Raw genomic sequence first — 23,423 nt, forward strand, 5'->3', positions numbered from 1 at the left:
ACCTCCTACCTTTCTCAGTGTGGCCTTTTCTTTCTATCTTTAGCTGTGGAAGACTGCTCTGCTAATTTTGAGGTTGTTCTCTGAGTGTGTTGCACTATGTGTAGTTGCAGCCTTGGTGCATGTGTAGGATAAGGTGAGCTCAGGATCTTCCCTCTTGGCAGTCTTCCAAAAAATCCTTTACACCGTTTTTCCTTATCCCATTTTCAGCCAACCCTTGCATAGAAAGAGGTGACTGTTTTTAAATATAACAAATTTTTCATTTTTTTCTAAATATTTTTATTGGCCTTCTTGGAGATTTTTAAAAAGCATTTTTGGTGAATGAGTTACTAAATGGTATGTTTACATAAGCAGTGTTAATTAGGTATTGAATTGAAACATGATACAGGATTGAGATGATGAAAAAAAGTCACCTGATTTTGGTGTTTCTTAGATTCTCAACTGTGTATTCCATCACTTCTTGATTTTAGAAATTTTTCTACATGCCACTTTTCTTTTTAATATCCTTTATGTTTCCATTTTCCCCATACATGATTACATTGAATTATTTTTTATTCTGTTCATTTTGTACTCTCCTTTTTTCCATTTTTTTTTAAATATAAGTGATGGAACTATTTCACAAAATTCTCTGATTTGTTCTTTTGGTTAAAGATATCAGTAACTATTGAAAAATATCAGAAAATAAGTCAAATAACTGATATACTTAATAATTTACCATTTTTAGGACTAAAGCGTACTAGTTGTTTCTACAGCCTTTCCCATTGTGTCCTTCATACTCCTTGGGAATTTTCTTAACCCTGATGTTTGTTTCTTTGTTTGTTTGGTTTGGTTTGGTTTCCTTTTCGGTGGAAGAAAACAGCAGCCAGTAGATTCAACACAAGCACATATTGTTGATGTGAATATTTTCTCCGTTATACCCATGCATGGTGCTTTCTTTAAATCCATTATAATACATTTCCAAAATTCTTACCTGTAATTTATTGTCTATGATTGTGTTATAAAATAAACTTAAACATTATTTGAGATGATTCATGAAGGTTGGCTTACTGTTAGAAAGTTTTACACATCAGCCTAAGAGTAACATATCATAGTCTTAGAACGTCTTTGCTATCAGTGGCAAATAGATTTTGGAGCTTTTTTCAAGTGTTTTGACCTCTTCAATCAAAGATTTATTATGTCAATAGTCCATCACCTCCATATGGCAGGAGTTCATGACATCAAGGATAAGATCTACTTTACGATATACATTTTTACCATTTCCTTGTCATGTTTGCTAAAGGAATCTTTTTTCTGCCCTTTATTGATTCCACTACATGTACCACCATTGAAATCCCACCACCAAAGAATTCGTATAAAATGTCACTATTATATATCAATATAGACAAGTTTCTTTTTCCTTGAGAGATCAAATATGAGGCTTTCATGTATTTGAAAAAAAAAGTAAACACCATTGAATTAAATGAAGCATAGGGACATATAAAGTGAAGTTCATGATGTAGAAGGAAAATAAAAGTCCTCTATTAACGTCTGCAAAATCAGTGTAATTTTTGGAAGTGAAAACACTTGTGTGCCTCATACATTCTATGCTGTGCTCCCATGCATCATGAATTATTTAAAATATTTAGAATATGCCTCATGCATTCTGCATGCCAAAGTTCAGATAAATCTACTGTGATATGAACAGAAAAAAGCAGCTATATTTAACAAATAAATTTTTAAGTCTGCAGTGAAGACAAAATACACAATGTATACATAAGGAGAATGATTTACATGTTTTAATCAACTAAAGTAGAATACTTCTAGTCCATACCTATACTCTTATTATTGCCTCCAAATTAAGAAAGCATCAACTGATCTTGTTTGTTTTTTCCTATTGTCTTTACTTTTTATTATATACCAGCTGATGTGGATCATCTGATGATCTAGTCTGTAAGTAGAACTACTTCTGATCTAGTCTGTAAGTAGAACTACTTCTGATATATAGATAAAGCATAGGGTAATGTTTTAGTTGGAGGTAATCCACAAACAAAACCTCCCTCCATTCAAACTATTAGACTCAACTTCATCACCTAAAGATAAACTCCACCCTACTAGCCCCATAGTGGGAATTAGTCCGGGTGAATTAAAAGCTCCACGTAGACAAATGTCCCTATATTCTAACCTTTTGAGTTCTTGATCCTCATATTATTCACATTCTGTGGCCATATATGAATATCTTAATCACTGTCAACTCTTCTAGTCTGATATCTTAAATTCAAACCTCTTATTACCTAAATTCAACTATGCATGTAGTTCTCACTCTTCATTTCCATTGTACTCTACTTACTAACCTCATTAAGAATCATTCATTCTCTGGGCCCTTAAACTTCTCCTAATATATCAATCAGCACCATATTTAAAAATCTAATCTGTGACTTTATTAACAGGTAAGTTCAAGTTTCTTAAATGTATTGTTATTTCTTACACAGTTAGACTTTTTATTTTGTGTTTCCTTTGTGTACCATTTTGGTTTGTATTTCTTCCAGGTCTTACCTTCCTCTGTATGCATGAGGTTTTCTTTATTTCTCTTTATTTCTCTTCCTTTAAAAAAAATTAGCTATTTCAGTTTTTATTTGTTCTTTATAAATTACTAATGTCCATACTTGACTGCAATAAAATTAGTTGATCAATACACTTGTTACCTTTAAACAATGCAAGAACCATTAAATATCTTATCTCAGATCTTCTCCTTTGGTATTTAGTATTATCTTTTGTGTGGTGTATTATTTCTGACCTAATTTTTAACTCCTCTTTATTAATTTTTCAGCAAATGGGTAATGCATTAGTGAATATATTTACTAATTTCTTAACTTGTTATTTTTCTCGAGTGTGATTTTTTTCCTTTTGTTTTCTTGAAATTTTTGCCTTAAGTTTTTTTAATGAAATTCTGAGTGTAATATAGAAGCTCTTTTTTATTTTTTTAAAATTTTTTTAATGTTTATTTTTGAGAGAGAGAGAGAGAGAGAGAGAGAGAGATGAGCAGTGAAAGAGGGAGACACAGAATATGAAGCAGGCTCCAGGTTCCGAGGTGTCAACACAGAGATGGATTAGGGGCTTAAACTCACAAACCAAACCGTGAGATCATGTCCTGGACTGAGTGGGCTGCTTAACTGACTGAGCCATCCAGGCATCCCTCTTTATTTATTTATTTTTTCTTATTCTTTGACAATCTAGATGAACACAGAAATCTAATGACAGCTAGCTAGATTTTCCCTCAGCTGTTCAAACATGTTATTGTTTCTTGTTACTTGTCTTCAGGTATTTATATTAATGAAAAGTCACTTGTCACCCTTTCGGCATTATTTTTATTTTCTCTCAATTTAATGTTCATTCTTACTATGGTGTGTACGGGTAAGGACTGGATTTTTATAACATTTGAAAACTGGGTGCACAGTCAATGTAAGGATTTAGCATTCTCCCTAAACCTAGAAAACACTCATGTATGTCTTACAATATTGCTACACTTCTTTCTCTCTTTTTCCTCTGGATTTTATTACTATGTCCTTAGCACTTTCAATATATCATACATATTTTCCTCCTTTTAAAATCCCAGTATGGCATTATAGGGTGTATTACCTCAAATCTGTTGTATAAAACTATATAATTTTAAAGCTACTTTTAAATTTTAAAAATTACCATATTTTTTTCATCTTAGAAGTTATATTGAGTTATTTCTTCAAATTTTTTATATTATCTACAAACAAATAGTATTTATGATTTTATGTCTTTTTATATTTTTGGTTATGTTTAAATACTTCTTTCATGATCTCCTTTAGGTTTGCTGTTATATTTATTTTCTGAAAGTGCTAACTCTCCTGTTTATAACAAGTGCTCTCCTTTATGGTAGCTTATTTCCTTATCAGGTGGCCTTTTACTTTTGAGCTTATCTTTGAGGGACAGCGTCTTTGTTGTTTTGGTGTTTCCTCCTGTAGAGAGTTTCATAGGCCTTATATCTGGAAACATTCCTTTAGAATCAGTTTTGCATCTCCAGCTTACATTATTCTAAGTTATCAACTGAGTTTTTGTGTTGTTTTGTTTTGACATTTCTTCATTTTTGAGAGAGAGAGGCAGAGCACAGGCAGGGGTAGGGGAGAGAGAGAGAGAGAGAGAGAGAGAGAGAGAGACAGACAGACAGACAGACAGACATAGAATCTGAAGCAGACTCCAGGCTCTGAGCTGTCAGCACAGAGACTGACACCGGGCTCAAACTCACAAACCATGAGATCATTACCTGAGCCGAAGTCAGATGCTTGACTGACTGAGCCACCCAGACGCCCCATATCAACTGAGTTTGGACATGTTAGAAGTTTTTATTTTATAATGGTGTTAGATGCCTATGCCCAAGTAGAAATATAATTCCAGATCTACTATCCATGGGTGATAAAGGTTCTAATTTTCTGTTTCTCATGACTGACTTTCCTCCCATGACTTCAAGTGTAGATCAAATATCCTGGTTTCTAATCTTTGAGCAAAGCAGGACTTTGTTCTAGCTTCCTGTTTCTGTGGGACCTAATGCTAAATCTTCCCTTCTAGATAGCATTTAAAACCCTAGTATATATTTCTAATTATATCTCTGTAGGCCACAAAGGTTTAATTACATGTATGTGTGTGTGTATATAAATATATATATATATATATATATATATATATATATATATATATATATATATATATATATATATATAATTCTGTCTTTTTCTTCCCTTTGGCTTCTAGCATTACAGAGTTTCTTTTATTTCTTTAAAAAAGTGATTTTATATTGATTCTATGTTTCATGTCATATTGAGTTAGATTTTCCTTATTATGTCAAAATTGACTGCTAGAATTTATAACTGAGGATAAATAGGCAATAATTATCTTGTATTATTAAAGAGAACTATGACTGGCCTGTCTTTCCCTGACTGGATGTTTGTTTATACACCCCATTGACTGATATATCTTCTGGGCTTATTATTTGAACTTGGAAAAAAAAATGATCATTGGAATGGAGAATGTGGATATGGAAAAGCTATGGAATAGCCAGCATTATGCTTGCTTAGAATGCTGAAGGTGAGGAATTCTCATCTTCAACCCCATTGAAAGAGTAACCTTTGAAATCTCTTATGATCCACCACACAAGAGGCCAGCTGATGAGTAAAGAGGCTGTGGTATAGACAGTTGTGGAATTGAAGAGATCATGCCGGATTGGATTTCTTATACCAGGAAATTGTTCAGAGGGTCCTTTGCCTGCAGGGTCCCCTGAAATATTCACATGTGTTCTCCATTTGATAAACTACTTCCTGTTCCCTGACTCACAGAAAACACAGATACCAAGCCTGTCTTAACAAAAGGAGAAACAATAGCACTGTCTATGGCAGTGGACAAACACATATGAAGAAGGTACTTGCCTCTCAGATCTATTCCTCCTTCGCACATGAACATGCTTGAGGAGCAGAAACCCAGAAAACAGAGAAGGAAAAGGAAGAAGAGAAGAACTTAGGGGAGGAGTCATCTCAGAAAAGAGTCCACTCTTCCTTTCCTCTCAAGTCCCTCTTGCTAAAGCCTGGCAGATGCAAATGGAAGGGGAAAAGCAAATGTTAATTGAACATGGAGTTGATTTTTAAACTTATGACTAATCTTCTTACATATTTGAACATGAACACAAAGTAATGAAAACTGCAAAATGTAGTTAAGGGAAAGGAAAAGGAGATTCAATGAAGCATGAAAAAAGGCAGTGATGGGAGAAAAAAAATTAAAATCAATTCATTTTGATGAATTGTGCGATAAAGCAGTAACATATGTTTTTGTACTGGGACTGAGGCCTGTCTTTGCCAACTCAGCCTTCCTTATTGATGGCATGTCATTTATATTATAAATGAAATAATCTTTAGTGTGGTGAGAAAAGCATTTTGAAGATTTTTCCAGTCAAAACGTTGATTTATATTAAGGAGTACATCTCTGAAACTCATTGAAAGTTAAAAATATTGAACTTTAAGAGGAATGTAAATGTCTGATAAAGGTTTTATTACTAGGAAGATGTGTTTTTAAGCTATAACAACCATCTACAGAAACATATGGTGTCTTGCCAGTTAGACCGATAGGCCCACATTTTTATACTGAGCTGGTTCCTAACTATCCTTTTCTAATAGACAAATATAAACACATGAACTTTTTAAAAATTTTAATGTGGAATGTAACAGTAGCACATATATAGAATGACAGGTATTAACAGAAGTGACCATATGAAAATTACCCTGCTGGACATATTAAAAAGAATAGCCCATTTACTTGAAAATAATATCATAGTAGATTACAAACATGTGATTTGTATCCTAATTTCCCTATTACAAATGTGCTGTGGAAGAACCTGAATTCAAATCTTAGGTCCATATTTACTTGTTAGGTAACTTTAGACAAATTACCATACTTTTGAATCATGTACTGTTATGTGTGAAAAGTGTGTGTGTGTGTATGTGTGTGTGTATGCACACATGCATGTGTGCACACATGCATGTGTGAAAGAAGAGGATGTGTATTTAGATAGTATTTAGTATTTAGATACTAAGTATTTAGATAGTGCTTAGTGCAGAACATATGATAGACATTTAGATAAGTATTTAGATACTAAGTATTTAGATAAGTATTTAGATAGACATTTAGATAAGTATTTAGATACTAAGTATTTAGATAAGTATTTAGATACTAAGTATTTAGATAGTACTTAGTGCAGAACATATGATAGACATACAGTAAGGATACTTTGTTTTCTACCAACACTTCTCTACTCCTCTGAGTCAGAAAGTAAGAAATTCAGATAAGAGGGCACACAAACTAGGGCAGGCTCTTGGAAACAAGATGAGCTCTTTTGGAACCACATCCTCTAATAGGCAAAATAAACAACAGAGAAGCAAAAAAAAAAAAGAACCCCAAAACTTATTTTCTTGGAATAATAGATGATGAATTGTGTTCCCCTTTATGCAAAAGATAGACTAGCCACTGGCACTGATAATCCCAAATGATATAGTCTAGCCAGATATGAAAATAGGCTTTCTCAATATACTACCCTTGGTTTTCTCATAATGGGACCACAAGGATCATCATTTGACTGTTAGAAGTACTCATGGAATTTCTCAACAAATTAAACTGATTTTTATTAAGTTCTTACTGTGTACAGTGATTTTAATTGTTCTTGGACTGTCTAGCATTCATATCCTGAGCATTCACTCTATATTTATATATTTTTTCCTTTGAATATTTTTTACTTAAATGTATTTTTCAACCTGATTCTATACCTGTTCCTTACTTACATAACTTGGAGATCTGTCATCGTAGGTCTTAATGGGGCCTATTATCAATAGTTACCATATTACCATGTTCTATGAATATCTTTATTCTAGATATGATATAACTTCAAATTTCGCTTTTCAACCTCACTGGTATTTTTCCTGTTGCTTTTTCTTCCCCATAAATTTTTGGCCTTCACATAATTTTTTTCTTACCAGTTTGACTAATATGTGTAGAATTTCTTCAGAGTAGAAATTACTTGCAGAGTAGAACTGATAGCGCATAATCCAAAATTGAATTGAGCTTTTGTATCCTAATCAACAGTCCCTTTCCTTCTTCCAAATCCTATTTTGCCATCCTTTATTCAGCAGTTACCACTGACCCCAGGATGTTCTTCCAAGATTTCCACTTCAGATTAACTATTTAGCCAAAGAGCATGAAAAATTTTTGCAGAAAGAGAATTACTCCTTCCTGATGCAAAATCATCTGAGGGCAGAGACCATCAAGGCTAGATAGACATAGATATTAAGAACAGAAAGATGATTTCAAGGATGACAGGACATTCTAATCTGCATAGAAATTAACTATATATTTACAAGAGAACTTCCCTAAAGGCCATCTCATTTTGCCAATGTGGATTTCAAGACCGTGGTAGCTGAGGTATATTTGCTTTTATCAAATACTTTATAATTTAGAATACATACCTAGGATGCTGTACTCCTAGGTTATTTCCATTTTGAATGTAGCACTCTACCCCCTCAGTCCTTCTATTCAATTCACATCCAGGGCCTGAGATTTTCATCATCCATGGTTTAGGTCTTTAGAAAATTATTGCTGAAATATAATCATGTTAATTGGGAGGGAGTTGAATTTATTGATAGCGTGTTAAACACTAGCATATTTTAAAGATAATTTTACTTATAGGTCAAATTACAGAAATATGTCCTTAAATTTAGCAATAAGTTAAAAAGTTGCGATATTGACACACATTGGGGTAAATAACTTGATTTGGGAAAGTAGGAAAATAATGAGAATGTGATTTACCGAGGTTACACTTTGGAATGGGACCTCATTAAGAAGCAAGTCCTGGATTACTGGAGGTAGAAGAGAGTTATAGGAATGCAGTCTGGTCTTGAGGAGATGTGTACCACAACCAAGAAATAGAGACAGGAATAAAAAAGTGAAATATCACCTAATTCACCTATTTTTTTCAAGGTCCTATACCTGTCCAATGCCTCTTTTTTTGTTGTTACTATTTTAAACTAGCTCAGGAGCCACTGGTTTTGATCAGATTTTCTTCCTTTCTTGGCCTATCTTGTTTATGCTCTTATCTCTATTATCTGAGGTCATGAAACTTAGAGCTTTGATTCTGAAAACTCTACATGTACCTTTGTCTCTGTTTCTATTTCTTCTTGTATTTCTTTGTCTCTCTTTTTCTCTTTATCTCCATAGACACACAAACACACAGACTGCAAAATATGGACAGTGCACTGTCATAGGGTTACTAAGAATTGTAAGCTTTGATATATTAAACCTGAACAGGGCTGGAGGACAGCAATAGTTATTTGCACCTAGAGAGAGGGAGCTAAGTCAAGGCCATCCTTTAAACAAAAGCAGCCAGTTTTAGCAACCCTTCACAGAAGTCAAGGGATTACTTTGAGTTTACTTTCCTATGTCTCATTTTTTCCCCTGTGCTTCCCACTGGCTACCTCCATCTCCCAGAAGCCATAGAGCAACAGACCCCAAGGTCATTGTCCATATACTCACAAAATAGGTACTGCATTTAGAGCGAAGTCTGGAAGAGTGAATGGAAGGTATCTAGTATAGTGCAAAATTATTCAGATGAATGAATATTTTCTACAGTGACTTCTTCATAATATTCAGGCAACTTATTCATCAAATTAAAAATAAAATTATAACAGGTCTACTTTTTATTGTAGTGATCCAACATATGTGTTCATTATAATTGTTCACAAATATGTATTACTGGACAGGAATATCTAGAGTGTATATATTCAGTGATGAACTGATAAACTTCACACAGTGGAGGAAAACAGTTTCATACAAAATTGCTTCCAAGACATTAATAGTTCTCACTTTGGGGAATTTATCTGGAGAAATTCTCCAAGGTATCTCATCCAAGAGATGTGATCAAAAGAGCGGACCACCTAAATTAGCTGCTTGTTCAGACTATGTTAAATATTTTAACAGGAAGTTAAATTAAAATAAATAAATAAATAAATAAATAAATAAATAAATAAATAAATAAATAAATAGGGAATATATTTTTTATTTTACACAGAAAGAGAAATTTTTATTTTCCATATCCTGTGTCCTATCAGGTGCTGTGTGATAAATAAATTAGTCATAAACTAAAGATTAAAAGAAAAACACAACCAAGTAACAACTTGATTTAAACTTTATTATTTATCTGGTATTATTTGTGATAAAGTTCCAAGATTGTGTACTTAAAGGTTAGATTAACTATGTATTACTCTAGCACCAAGAGAAGCAAGTTTCTAGATTTTGATGATTATTCTAGGGTTTTATAAGTTTTTAACATTTGAAGATGGTGAAACCATACTATAGGAAAACTGTATAATTTTTGTAACATTTCTTTCAACTTAACAATTATCTAAAAATAGAAATCTTAAAAACAACTTAGAAACAACTATCAAAACAAACTGTCTTAATATGTATTATCATTGATAATATGGCAGTTAAAAGTACTATTTGCAAGAGTACCAATCTTCTGAGTAAAATACCTTCACTCTAGGAAAGGGCAAACAGAAAAGTAGCATTTGTGAATTCATTTTAAAAAATCCCCTTGATGGAATATTTACTCTAGAAGTTTATGAAAATGAGGACATAAAAATATTAAACTTATAAATCTCACTTTACAAAACCACTTACAGATTTCAAAAACATTGCTGCATATTTTGTCTGAGGTCTTGGGGTTTAATTTTCTGGTCTTTTGAGAAGAGAAATATGTTTGTGTCAGAATGTGAGATGGAATTTTTCTTGCATGAGACAAAACATGGAATTATATTCGAAACCCTATTTTAGTGAACAATTTTAATAACGACTGACCATGAAATATAATAAAACAAAAACACCAACTTGGTTGTCAGTGACTTAAATGACTGCCATCAAAAGAGTCATTTTTTTGACAGAGTGAAAATATAAATTGTGTATTTACACCCCCTATATTTCTTTTTTGTGAATAAAAAACCTTTCAATTCACCCCCTTAATACAGAAAAAATGAAACACTGAGTTACAGTAAAAAGAGCAAGGTGATTGTAATTCCTCTACCATTTACTTTCTTAATCTGAAGCAGGTAGTTTAACAAAAGACTCTGTATCATCCTTTTAAATTGAGGTTAAACTTCATTACAGGATTATCAAGTGACTTAAAGGAAAAATATATAGTTAATTATAAACTAAAAGATCAATACCAGGGTAATACTACTACTTATATTTCTACAATGATTTATGAGAATAACAAGCGATAACATTTATGCCAACTAATGATGTAGAGTGGGGGGAAAAAGTTTGTTACTGGTACTTTGGCCAGGCTTCAGGTCTAGCTTAGAGATGTGTAACCATGTAAATATTCATGTGAAAAGTCCAGGTAAACTGACCTGAATTCCGTGATCTAAAGAAGTCCAAAGCACTCTCCTCAGTATCTGCAGATTCCTAAGGGCATGTTTTCAAACTATTCTGTGCTTCTGACATTTGCGTTCTCACAAGCCAACTAACTTTTGCCTGAATTAGTGTGAAAGCAAAATTTACTCCTACTATTCTTTGGCATGTGCACAGGTTTCGTGGGTTCGCTCTTGTTACTTTCTCTCTCACTCTCTCTCTCTCTCACCCCCCCCCCCCCACACACACAGACAGAGTCCAATCACATAAATATTCTGGGATAGAACAAAATGAATCTTTATGGATCACACAGATGATTCATTCTACACGCAGCTGGTACCTTTCTGTCTTCTCCCATTCTCTCATCTCCTTACTCTTCTCTAGAATCCTTTCTCTAAAGAGACATTTTGTTGGTTATGGCCAGACTCTGGAAACACAGGGTATTCATATTCAATATTACATTATATATATATGTTACATTTATATATATTACATTATTACATTACATTACATAATATTCAATATTACATTACATCATATTCAATATTACGTAATATATATATTACATTTATAAAACAATATACACATGTATATTTCATATAGATATATATGTGCATATATATAATATTATGTATGTACACACACAAGTTTTAGATGAATTATGATATCGGTGATTAGAGTAAAATATCCTCTTTATAGATTCCTCCAAATTTTGGTAGTGCCCTGGCCACCTGTTGGGTATTTAGCCCTATGGGAGAAGCCTTGGTACATTTTTAAACTTAATTCAGGTAAGAGTTTTTTTTTAATATGTAATACATTTATCATTGGCTACAAGAAAATGTATTTTCTACTTGCATTTTAAGTATCTATTTTTTAATTACCATAAAATAGTAAGTAGCTAGAAATATCAACAAAAAATCCCTTTGGTGGGTAATGGAGAATGGTTTTTAGAGTCATATTTGAATTTAAATTACATTTATGTCATTCCAGTTTCAGATATCTCCAACCCATTCTAGTATTTTAAATCTATATATTTTGTTGGTGTGCACAGCATTGTACTTTGTGGATTTCAAGCAGGATTCACTTAGGAAAACAGAAGCCATTGCAGGCATTTCAAAGAGGAAGGTTTTTCATATCAAGAAATACAGACTTAAAACTTGTTGGCAAGGTCAGAAAAGTAACTGTCAGTCCACTATTGAGTGTTCAAGAAATCAGGAAAGCAATTTAGAAGTTCTTAAATTAAAAATAGAACTACTTTATAATCCACCCACTTCTGAGATATATACCATTTCTGAGTATATAACCAGAGGAACCTAAACTATTATCTTGAAGAGACATCTGAATTCTCATGTTCACTGTGGCATTATTCACAATCACTTAGTTATGCCATCAACGTAAGTATTTGTCAGTTGATGAATGGATCAAGATAATATGGTATGGTATAACATATAGGCAATGGAATAATCTTCCTTGAAAAAGAAGGAAACCCTGTCATTTGTAACAAAATGAATGAATCTGCAGGGCATTATGCTAAGGGAAAGACAGCAGATGGAGAATGACAAATACTGCATAATATTTATATGTGTAGTGAAAAGAAAAGTCAGACTCATGGAAACAGAGTAGAACAGTGGTTGCTACAGGATGGTTGGTGGTACAAATAGGAAGAGGTTGGTAAAAGGTTTCAAACTCCAATTATGAATATGCTTTGAGAATTTAATGCATAACATGATGACTACTGTTGATAATACTGTATTGCATAATGGAAATTTGCTGAGAGTAGAACCTAAATATTTTTCCCAAGAAGGAAAAAAAAGAGCAAATAGGTGAGGTGATGGATGTGTTAATTAACTCAATGGAGTGATCTTTCATAATATATAACGTATATCAAATCTTCCCATTGCACACTTTAAACATCTTACATTTTTCAATTATACCTCAGTAAGGCTGGGAAGGGGGAAGAAATTCTGTACAGCTAATAAGTAGTGGAGCTGGGTTTCAAACCCAGCCACCCTGGATCCAGAATCCATGGTTATACCCATGCTTTTAACCACTATTCTTACTCTTCTCTCAACTCTCAACTCTTCTCTCAACTCTCAACTCTTCTCTCAAATTCCATCTTAATGACTTTATAACATATTCTTATATGATAATATATATAAAATAATATATAATATATAATATATAATGTATATATTATATATAATATATATAATATGTATATAATGTGTGTGTGTGTGTGTGTATATATATATATATATATATATATATATATATATATATATATATATATATATTTAAATTCCAGGCTATCTTAGAAACATGTTGCTTAGAGACATCCCGTCTTCTGTGGGTTCTAAAGCAATGAAATAATTTTTTGAGCTACAACTGTTGTTGAAAATTGTGTCATTAGAACTTAGTTCCCAATACACTACCATACAGTAAGCTGCTATAAATGAGCAATTTCATGGAGCCCTTCAATGGTGCAAACTTCACAAACACTGCAGAGATAACAAGCTCTTCATAAGATCAAAAAGAAAAGAGAATTCTCAGAATCCCTGATGACTTTGAGGCACATTTGAGCCATTGTGACACAGGATGTTCCCCAAAGTGATGTGGATATACTCCTTTTTTAATGCATGAATCTATTTAAAATGAGTATCACTGATAATATTGAGCATTTAAAGTTAAGCAATACATATTAGGGAAAAGCATTGAATATTGGAATTGTCCAACAGATAAGGTGTAACAAAGGCAAAGATACCATGCATGTATCTCAAGGAGACAAAAACAGTAGGGAAGCCCACTGCACAATGAAGCTGGAGATGTTTCATAATCTGATCCTTAATTGTGTATCATTCATTGATTGCTAGTTGCTATGGAATTCCAACTTATTAGACTCTGAGGAATATACTCATGAAAAGGTTTTGATTTACAGACTAAATTTCATAGTCATGTTTTTTTTTCTTTTCTTACCTCTATTTTATTTTGATCATGTTGCCAATTAACAGGAGGTATTTCTTTCCAGTAGTAAAATGGAGTCTTTGGTGGAGACATGCCAATTTTGTGTTTTAGAATGCTTACAGCAAGTAAAAAAATAACACTATAATTCTTAGTTTCATTGTTCTTCGCCTTTTTTATTCATATATTTTTCAAGTTCAAAGAACTGCCTTTTTATAGTTTCTCTAGTTTAAATTTCCAGACATTAATGGAAATAGTAAAACAAAATATGATGATAAAAATAGTTCTTAAATAATGCCCAAGAGAGCTCCTAAGACCGACTTTATCTATTCCTTGCAGGCTCAGCCTGAACATATCATAAGATGTGAATTCTATTTAGCTGACACTTTGGTGGTGTGAGTGTTTTTTACAACTAATCAGCACCTGAATAATCAAAGGTGTGTACCATCCATCAGCTTTAATGAAGCATTAAAATACTTTAATGGAACTTAGGGTAATTAGAAAGTCTCTTATGTAGTTCATCTACTAACAAGAACATTTTCAGGATTAATAATAATGGAGTGAATTTTCCAACGAAGAATGGGCCCTTCCTTAACTTCAGCAATCCCATTTGTAAAACTGGAGGTGTTTTATGTATTTCAAGGGGAAGTTGGGTATAATTAATGATTAAACTGTTATGAAGTATTCATAGTGTCTTGGTTGAAATGGCAAGTCTGCTTTTCTTCCTTAAGGATCAGTCATAAATGAGAAAAGAAAATGCAGTTTTCCAAATATTTAAAATTACATTTGAAAGAGTCTAGTGCTTCAGAGGAAATATTTTCCTCTGTCACTTGATATTTATCTAATAATGCCCTGTAGACTATTGGAATGGAATAAAATTTACTATGTATTAACAGATAGGTTGTGCATTATAATTCAACAAAATTAAGTTGGTATGACTGGTATTCACAATTATTTTCACAATTACTGGAAAATCAATCATGTTCCCAGCAGTGAGTATCTCCAGCTGAAAAGCAGGAAAATTATTAAAGGATCTTGTTGTTAGCCAGATGTATCTGACTGTATCTCAGCAATTGATTTTCTACTGAATATCTATTCTCCCTTTATTTCCTATTTAAAGAGCCTTTATTGTATTTTGGGTAGCAACATACTTACATTAAAAAAAAAAACCTAAAGTTTCCCAGACTGTTTTGTGGCCAAGCAGATGATAGAACTACGTCAAAAATTATTCTGTTAGTACTATACCCTTTTGCCCTTGTGCCCTCTTTGCTACCTGATGTTTAGAACTGGTGCTCTGGTAGTTCTCTTCCACACTGAGTTGACTTCTGTGCCTTAACATGATGGACCAGAAAGAGGAAAGGAATCTAGGTCTCTGAATAAGAACCTTGTCACAAGCCCAGGACTTCTCACTGCACCTTAGTTTATTGGGGAGAGAAATAAATACCTGTCTTGTTTAAACAGTTTCACTATATTTACTGAATATAAATTATGAGATCATATGACATAAGGAAGTTCAATATGTGGTATACAATTTTAAAAAGGAAAGATATATAATTAAATGATAAATTAAGTAAATGTAAAAATACGTTAAGAAATATTTCAAAATAACAAAAAATATAATCTTAAAATCAATGTAATATAATACATTGAAAAAAATTAAAGTGTGCATCCTGGCTCCAAGATACTGGGATTTTTTTAAGTTTATTTATTTACTTTTGAGAGAGACAGAGCACACACAAGCAGGGGAGGGGCAGAGAGAAAGGGAGACATAGAATCCAAAGCAGGCTCCAGGCTCTGAGCTGTAAGCACAGATCCTGACGCGGGGCTGGAACTCACCACCTGTGAGATCATGACCTGAGCCTAAGTCAGGTGTTTAATGACTGAGCCACGCAGGCACCCCCAAGATCTTGGGATTTAAACCCAAGCCCACAACCTAACAGCTATTAAAATTTGGGCAGTTGATTTTATCCTCTAATACAATGTCTTGGAAAATGATAGACATAGTGCCAATTTTATAAGCATTGTTGTAGAGATTAAATTAGACACACATAAAATACCAGAAGACTACCTGGTCCTTAGTATCCAATGATAAATTTCATTTATAAAATACAGCTAAATTGCAAAATTGTGTCCTCATATTTTTAATTTCTAATTTTATCTGAAAATTAATTTTTAAATTGAATATAGTTGACATACATTTTATTAATTTCAAGTGTGCAACATAGTGATTTGACAATTATACATTATGAAATGCTCACCATAATAACTGTCACCGTACAAGGTTATTATAATATTATTGACTATATTTTGTATGCTAAACTTTTCATTCCTGTGACTTTTTTATAGCTAGAGTTTTGTCTTTCTTAATACCCACCACTTATTTTGATCATCCCCTCATCCTCTCCCTTCTGGAAATTATCACTTTGTTTTCTGTATTTATGAGTATGTTTCCATTTTGTTTTGTTTGTTCGTTTGTTTTCAATATTCCACATACAAGTGAAATCACATGGTATTTGTCTTTCTCTGTGTGACTTATTTCACTTAACATAATATCCTTTAGGTTCACCCTGTTGTTGCAAATGGCAAGATTTCATTCTTTTGTATGACTGAGAAATATTCCACTGTGGTGTGTGTATCTATCTGTAAAAAGACTTCTTTATCCATTCATCTACTGATGGAGACTAAGGGTGCTTCCATATCTTGGCTAATGTAAATAATTCCTCAGTAAACAAAAGGGTGCATATATCTTTTTTAATTAGTGTGTTCATTTTCTTCAGGTAAACACCCAGAAGTGTTATTACTTGATTGTATGGCACTTCCATTTTTAACTTCTGAGGACCCTCCTTGCTGTTTTCCACCATGGCTGCAATATTTCACACTGCCATCAACAATGCATGAGGGTTGTCTTTTCTCCACATCCTTGCCAGCACTTGTTATTTCTTGTCTTTTTGATAGCAGCCATTCTGACAGGTGTACGGTGATATCCTTGTGGTTTTGACTTGTATTTCTCTGAGAATTACTGATTTGCACATCTTTTCATGTGTTTCTTAGATATCTGAATGTCTTTTTTGGAAAATGTCTATTCAGATCCTCTCTCCATTTTTTAAGCAGAGTTTTTTCATTTTAGTGCTGAGTTGCATGAGTTATTCATATATATTTTGGATATTAACCCTTTATGAGATATATAATTGGCAAATATCAGATATATAATTGGCAGAAATTCAGTAGGATTTCTTTCCATTTTGATGGTTTCCTTCCCTATGCAAAAACAAATCAGTTAGATATAGTCCCATTTGTTTATTTTTGCTTCTGTTTCTCTTGCCTGAGGGGACAATCTCAGAAAAATATTACTAAGAGTTTATGGCCTAGATTTTGTTTTAGGAACTTTACAGTTTCTGGTCTTTTATTTAGGTCTTTAACTCATTTTAATTTATTTTTGTATATATAGTACAAGAAAGTTTTCCATTTACATTCTGTTGTATGTAGGGGTCTGGTTTTTCCAGCACCACTTAGTAAATAGATCCCTTTTTCCAAGCATAATTTTGCCTCATGTGTCACAGATTAGTTGACCATGTAAGCATGGGTTTATTTCTGGGCTTTCTATATTGCTCTATTATCTTTGTGTCTATTTCTATGCCAGTACCATATTGTTTTGATTACTATAGATTTGTAGTATAGTTTGAAGCCTGGGCTTGTGATATTTCCAGTTTTATTCTTTCTCAACATTGCTTTGGCTATTTGAGGTCTTTGTGGTTTCACACAAATTTTAGGATTATTTGTTCTAGTTCTTTGAAAAATATTATTGGTATTTTAAAAGGGATTGCATTGAAACTGTACATTACTTTGGCAGGTATGGTTATTTTAACAATATTAATTTTTCCAATCCATGAACATACATATCTTTTTTTTTATTTATTGTATTACACTCACTTTCTTTCATTGATGTCTTAAAGTTTTCAGAGTACAGGTCTCTCACCTCTTTGCTTAAATTTTTTTCTTACAGTTGTGTGCGTGTGTGTGTGTGTGTGTGTGTGTGTGTGGCATGATTGTAAATAGGATGATTTTCTTAATTTCTCTTTCTCCTATTTTGTTGTTAGTATATAGAAATGCAACAGTTTTCTGTAGATGAATTTTGTATCCTGCAACTTTACTGAATTTATTAGTACTAATAGTTTTCAGTGTAGTCTTTGGGATTTTCTATATATATAATCAAGTCATCTACAACTGGAAGTTTTATTTTTTCCTTACCAATTTGGATGACTTTTATTTCTTTATCTTGTCTTATTGCTGTGGACAGAAAATCCAGTGCTATGTTGAATAAAAGTGGCAAGAGTAGACATACATCTTGTTCCTAATCTTAGAGGAAAAGTAAAACTTTTTTCCATTAAATATGTTCAGTGTGGGTTTGTCATATATGGCCTTTATTATGTTGAGGTATGTTCCCTCTAAGCCCACTTTCTTGAGAGTTTTTATTATGAAGAGAGGTTGAATTTTGTCAAATGCGTTTTCTGCATCTATCGAGACAGTATTGTAGTTTTTATCCTTCATATTTTTAATGTGGCATATCACATTCTCACATTGATTGCTTTATAGCTAATGAACCATCCTTGCATCCCTGGAATAAATCCCACTTGATCTGGTGAATAATCTTTTTATGTATTGTTATATTCAGCTTGCTAATATTCTGATAAGGATTCTTGGATCTTATTTTCAGGGATATTGTCTGTAATTTTCTTTTTTTATATGTATCTCGTGTTGGTATCAGGGTAATGCTAACTGTTGAATCAATCTGGAAGCATAACTGTCTTCTCTTTTTATTTTCTTTCCTTTTTTTGGAATAGTTTGAGAATTACAAGTATTAACTCTTAAGTGTTGGGTAGAATTCACGTGTGAAGCTGTCTGGTCCGGGAGTTTAGTTTTTTGGGAGTTTATTGATTACTGATTCAATTTTGTTAAGTTACTTATCTGTTCAGATTTTCTATTTCTTCCTGAATCAGTCATGAAAGATTGTATATTTCTAGGAATTTGTCTATTTCTTCTAGGTTGTCCAGTTTGTTGGTAGATAATTTTTTGTAGTAGTTTCTTATCCTTAAAATTTTATAAGTAGTATTTCTGAATTATCAGTTGTAACATCTCTTTCACTTCTGATTTTATTTATTTGCATCCTCTTTTTTTCTTGAAGAGTCTTACTAAAGGTTTTTCAGTTTTATCTTCTCAAAAAACCAGTTCTTTTTATCGATCTTTTCTATTGTTTTTGGTTGTTTGCTTGTTTTGTTTTTAGCATCTATTTCTTTTATTTCTGCCCTGATCTTTATTATTTCCTTCCATCTACTAACTTTGGGCTTTTTTTTCTTTGTCTAGTCCTTTAGCTATTAGATTGTTTGAGATTTTTCTAGTTTCTTGAAATAGACCAATGTTATATAAACTTCCCTGTTTGATCTGTTTTTAGTCTGTCCCAAAGATTTTGAACAATTGTTTTCCATTTTCATTTTTCAAGGTATTTTTTGATTTCTTCAGTTTCTTCATCCACTTACTGATTGTTTGGTAATATGTTGTTGAGCCCCATGTGTTTATGTTTTTTCAAGTTTTTTTTTCTTGAGATTGATTTTTAGTTTGATAACATTGTGGCCAGAAAAAATGCCTAGAATGATTTCATTCTTAAATTACTGAACTTGTTTTGTGACCTAATATGGGATCTAACTGGAGAATGTTCTATGTGCACTTGAAAAAATATGTGTATTTTCTTGCTTTCAGATGGATTGTTCTGTGTGTTTGTGTGTGTGTGTGTGTGTGTGTGTGTGTGTGTGTGTGTGTGTGTAAAGTTCATTTGGTCTATTGTGTCACTCAAAGCCACTGTTTTCTCATTAATTTTCTGCCTGGATGGTCTATTCATTGATGTAAGTGAGGTGTTGAAGTCCCCTAGGGTTACTGTATTATTGCAGTTTCTCACTTTATGTCTGTTAATATTTGTTTTTTATATTTAGGTGGTCTTATGTTGGGTGCATAAGTATTTACAACTTTAAGATCCTTTTTTTTGATTATCCCTTTATCATTATGCAATGCCCTTCTTTGTCTTTTGTTACAATACTTGTTTTAAAGTCTATTTTGTGTGATGTAAGTATTGAACCGTATATTTTTCCTTTTGCATGGAGTATCATTTTTCATGCCTTCACTTCTAGTTTGTATGTCTTTAGGTCTGAAGTGAGTCTTTCGTAGACAGCACATAGATGGGTCTTATTTTTCATCCATTCAATCGCTCTAAGTCTTTTGATTGGAACCTTTAGTACATTTACATTTAAAGTATTTATTGATCAGTATGTACTTACTGCCATTTTATTGTTTTCTAGTTGTTTTTGTAATTTTCCTCTGTTTCTTCTTCTCTTTCTCTTTTCCCTTATCATTTGATGACTTTCTTTAATGTTCTGATTGGATTCCTTTGCCATTCTGTTTTATGTATCTATTACAGGTTTTTGATTTTTGGTTTCAGTGAGGATCATATATCATAACCTATGTGTATAGCAGTCTGTATATTAGGTTGATGGTTGTTGAAGTTCAAACACATTCTAAAAACAGTACATTTATTCGCCCTCCCCATTTTATGTATATGACCTCATACTTTACATATTTTTATTTGGTATATCCCTTGACTAATTGTTGTAGATATAATTCATTTTACTACTTTTGACTTTTAACCCTCATACTAGCTTGATAAGCAATTGATCTACCTATATGTTTGCTTTTACAGTGAATTTTTTCCTCTTATGATTTTTTTACTTCTACTTGCTCCCTTTTATTTTCTGCTTAAAGAAGCCCCTATAACATTTCTTTTTTCTTAATTTTTTTAATGTTTATTATTTTTGACAGAGAGAGACAGAGCATGAGCGGGGGAGGGGCAGAGAGAGAGAGGGAGACACAGAATCCAAAGCAGGCTCCAGGCTCTGAGTTGTCAGCACAGAGCCCGACGCAGGGCTTGAACTCACAGACCCTGAGATCATGACCTGAGCTGAAGTAGGACGCTCAACCAACTGAGCCACCCAGGCATCCCCCCCCCAATAACATTTCTTATAAGACTTGTTTAGTGGTGACCAACTCCTTTAAATTTTGTTTGTCTGGGACTCTATCTTTCCTTCAATTCTGAATGATTATCTTATGAGGTAGAGTATTTGGGGTTGTAGGTTCTTTCCTTTAAGCCTTTTTTTTCTTTTATAATTTATTTATTTTTAATGTACATCCAAGTTAGTTAGCATATAGTGCAACAATGATTTCGGAGTAGATTCCCTAATACTCCTTACCCATTTAGCCCATCCCCCCTCACACAACCCCTCCAGTAACCCTCTGTTTGTTCTCTATATTTAAGAGTCTCTTATGTTTTGTACCCCTCCCTGTTTTTATATTATTTTTGCTTCCCTTCCCTTATGTTCATCTGTTTTTTATCATAAAGTCCTTATATGAGTGAAGTCATATGATAACTTTTTCTCTAATTTCCCCTAGCATAATATCCTCTAGTTCCATCCACATAGTTGCAAATGGCAAGATTTCATTCTTTTTGATTGCCAAGTAAACAGCCCTTTGCATATATCATGTATTCTGACCTGAAGTTACTGCAAAAAAATCACCTGATAGCCTCCTGGGTTTTCCTTTGTATGTTTGCTTTTCTCTTATTACTTTTAAGATTTTGTTTATCTTTAATTTTTGAAAATTTAATTGTTATATGTCTGGATGTACACCTCCTTTGGTACATCTTGTATAGGGCTCTCTGTGTTTCCTAGACCCAGATGTTTGTTTCTTTCCACATGTTAGGGAAGTTTTCAGCCATTATTTCTTTATTTAGGTTTTCTGCTCCTATCTCTCTCTTCTTCTGGAACTTCTGTAATGCAAACATTAATGTGCTTGATGTTGTCCCAGTTGTCTCTTAATCTGTCTTCATTTTTTGGAAATTCTTTATTCTTTCTGCTGTTTAAGTTGGATACATTCCACTTCTCTGTTTTCTGGATCACTGACCCATTCTTCTGAATCTATTGTTGATTCCTCTAATGTAGTTTTTTCATTACAGTTATTTTATTCCTCAGCTCTGATTCTATTTTTTTTAATTTTCTTTCTCTTTATTAAAATTCTGAGTTCATCTACTGTTCTTTCAAGTCTGGCAAGTATCTTTATGACCATTATTTTGTACTATTAGGTAGACTGATTATCTCGGTTTTATGTAGTTCCCCCCCCCTCCCCACTGAGGTTTTGTCTTTTATTTGGAACATATTCCTCTGTCTTGTCTTTTTGTGTAACTCTGTATGTGTTCCTATGTATTAGGTTAGTCACTTACATCTCCTGGTCTTGAAAATAGTGGTCTTATTTAGAAGGCATCACATGGGACCCAATAGTGCAAACTCCACTAGCCATCAGTAACAGGTGCTCCAGTGTATCCCCCACTGTGGACTTCATGAGCCTTCCTGTTGTGACTGAACTATAACTGTTCTGGGTATATTATGATTTGGGCTGGCCTCCAGCCCAGCTGGCTGTAGTGAGTGGCTGCAACTAGTGTGAATGCACTTGGAAGCAGAGCTGCCCTCAGTGTGTTTAGCTAACAGGCCCAACTCTAGTTGGTATTGATGAGCTGGGGATGAAGAAGTTGCTTTGGAGGGGACCTAGTCATGACTGAAGCTTCCTCCTGGGTAAGGCAGGGCAGGAGTTTTTTGGGGGGATACAGGTCTTGACCAAGGCTTCCTTTCTGTGTGATGAAGTGGGAATCACTTTGGAAGGATGCTTGTCAGGTGCAAGAATGCTGGATGGGGTGGGTGGCACTAGCAAGGTTGATCAGAGGATCTCAGAATGGCTCTTGCAAACATCTGGTCAACTACGTTGAGAAAGGTAAGAATAATTGCACCCACCAGGAACTGTTCCTAAAGAAAGCTCCTACAGATCCCTGCCTCTCCAATACACACTCCAAAATTAGTTAGTAAATCTACCCCGTGTATAACCCAGACATTTTTAAAACTGTTGCTTTTGTTTTTGTTGTTTCGTATTCCTTTTTTTAAATTAACTTATTGTCAAGTTAGCTAATATAGAATGTATACAGCGTAGGCTTGGCTTTGGGAGTAGATTCCTGTGATTCATCACTTATATACAACACCAAGTGTTCATCCCAACAAGTTCTCTCCTCCATGTCCATCACCCATTTTCTTCACCCCTCCAACCCCCCATCCCCATCAACCCTCAGAATGCTCTCTGTATTTAGGAGTCTCTTATGGTTTGCCTCCCTCTCTGCTTATAATTTATTTTTTCTTCCCTTCCCCTATGCTTCTGTGCTGAGTCTTGGACAAAATAATACAGCATGCTGACCCTTTAAGAACAGTCTCTGTTTCCTATAGCCCTTTGGCTGTCCCAGAGTTAATGTCTACTGATTTTCAAAGCCAGATTTTATGGGAGAACATCTTTCTTGTGCAGGTCTCCAGGTTTGGGACTTGATCCTCTCTTTCCTCAAGGAAAACCTCTGCACCTGTGATATCCCTCCTGTTTATGAGTTTCCACAC

This window comes from Felis catus, chromosome A1 (assembly GCF_018350175.1).
Source record: "Felis catus isolate Fca126 chromosome A1, F.catus_Fca126_mat1.0, whole genome shotgun sequence".
Lineage (NCBI taxonomy): Eukaryota > Metazoa > Chordata > Mammalia > Carnivora > Felidae > Felis > Felis catus.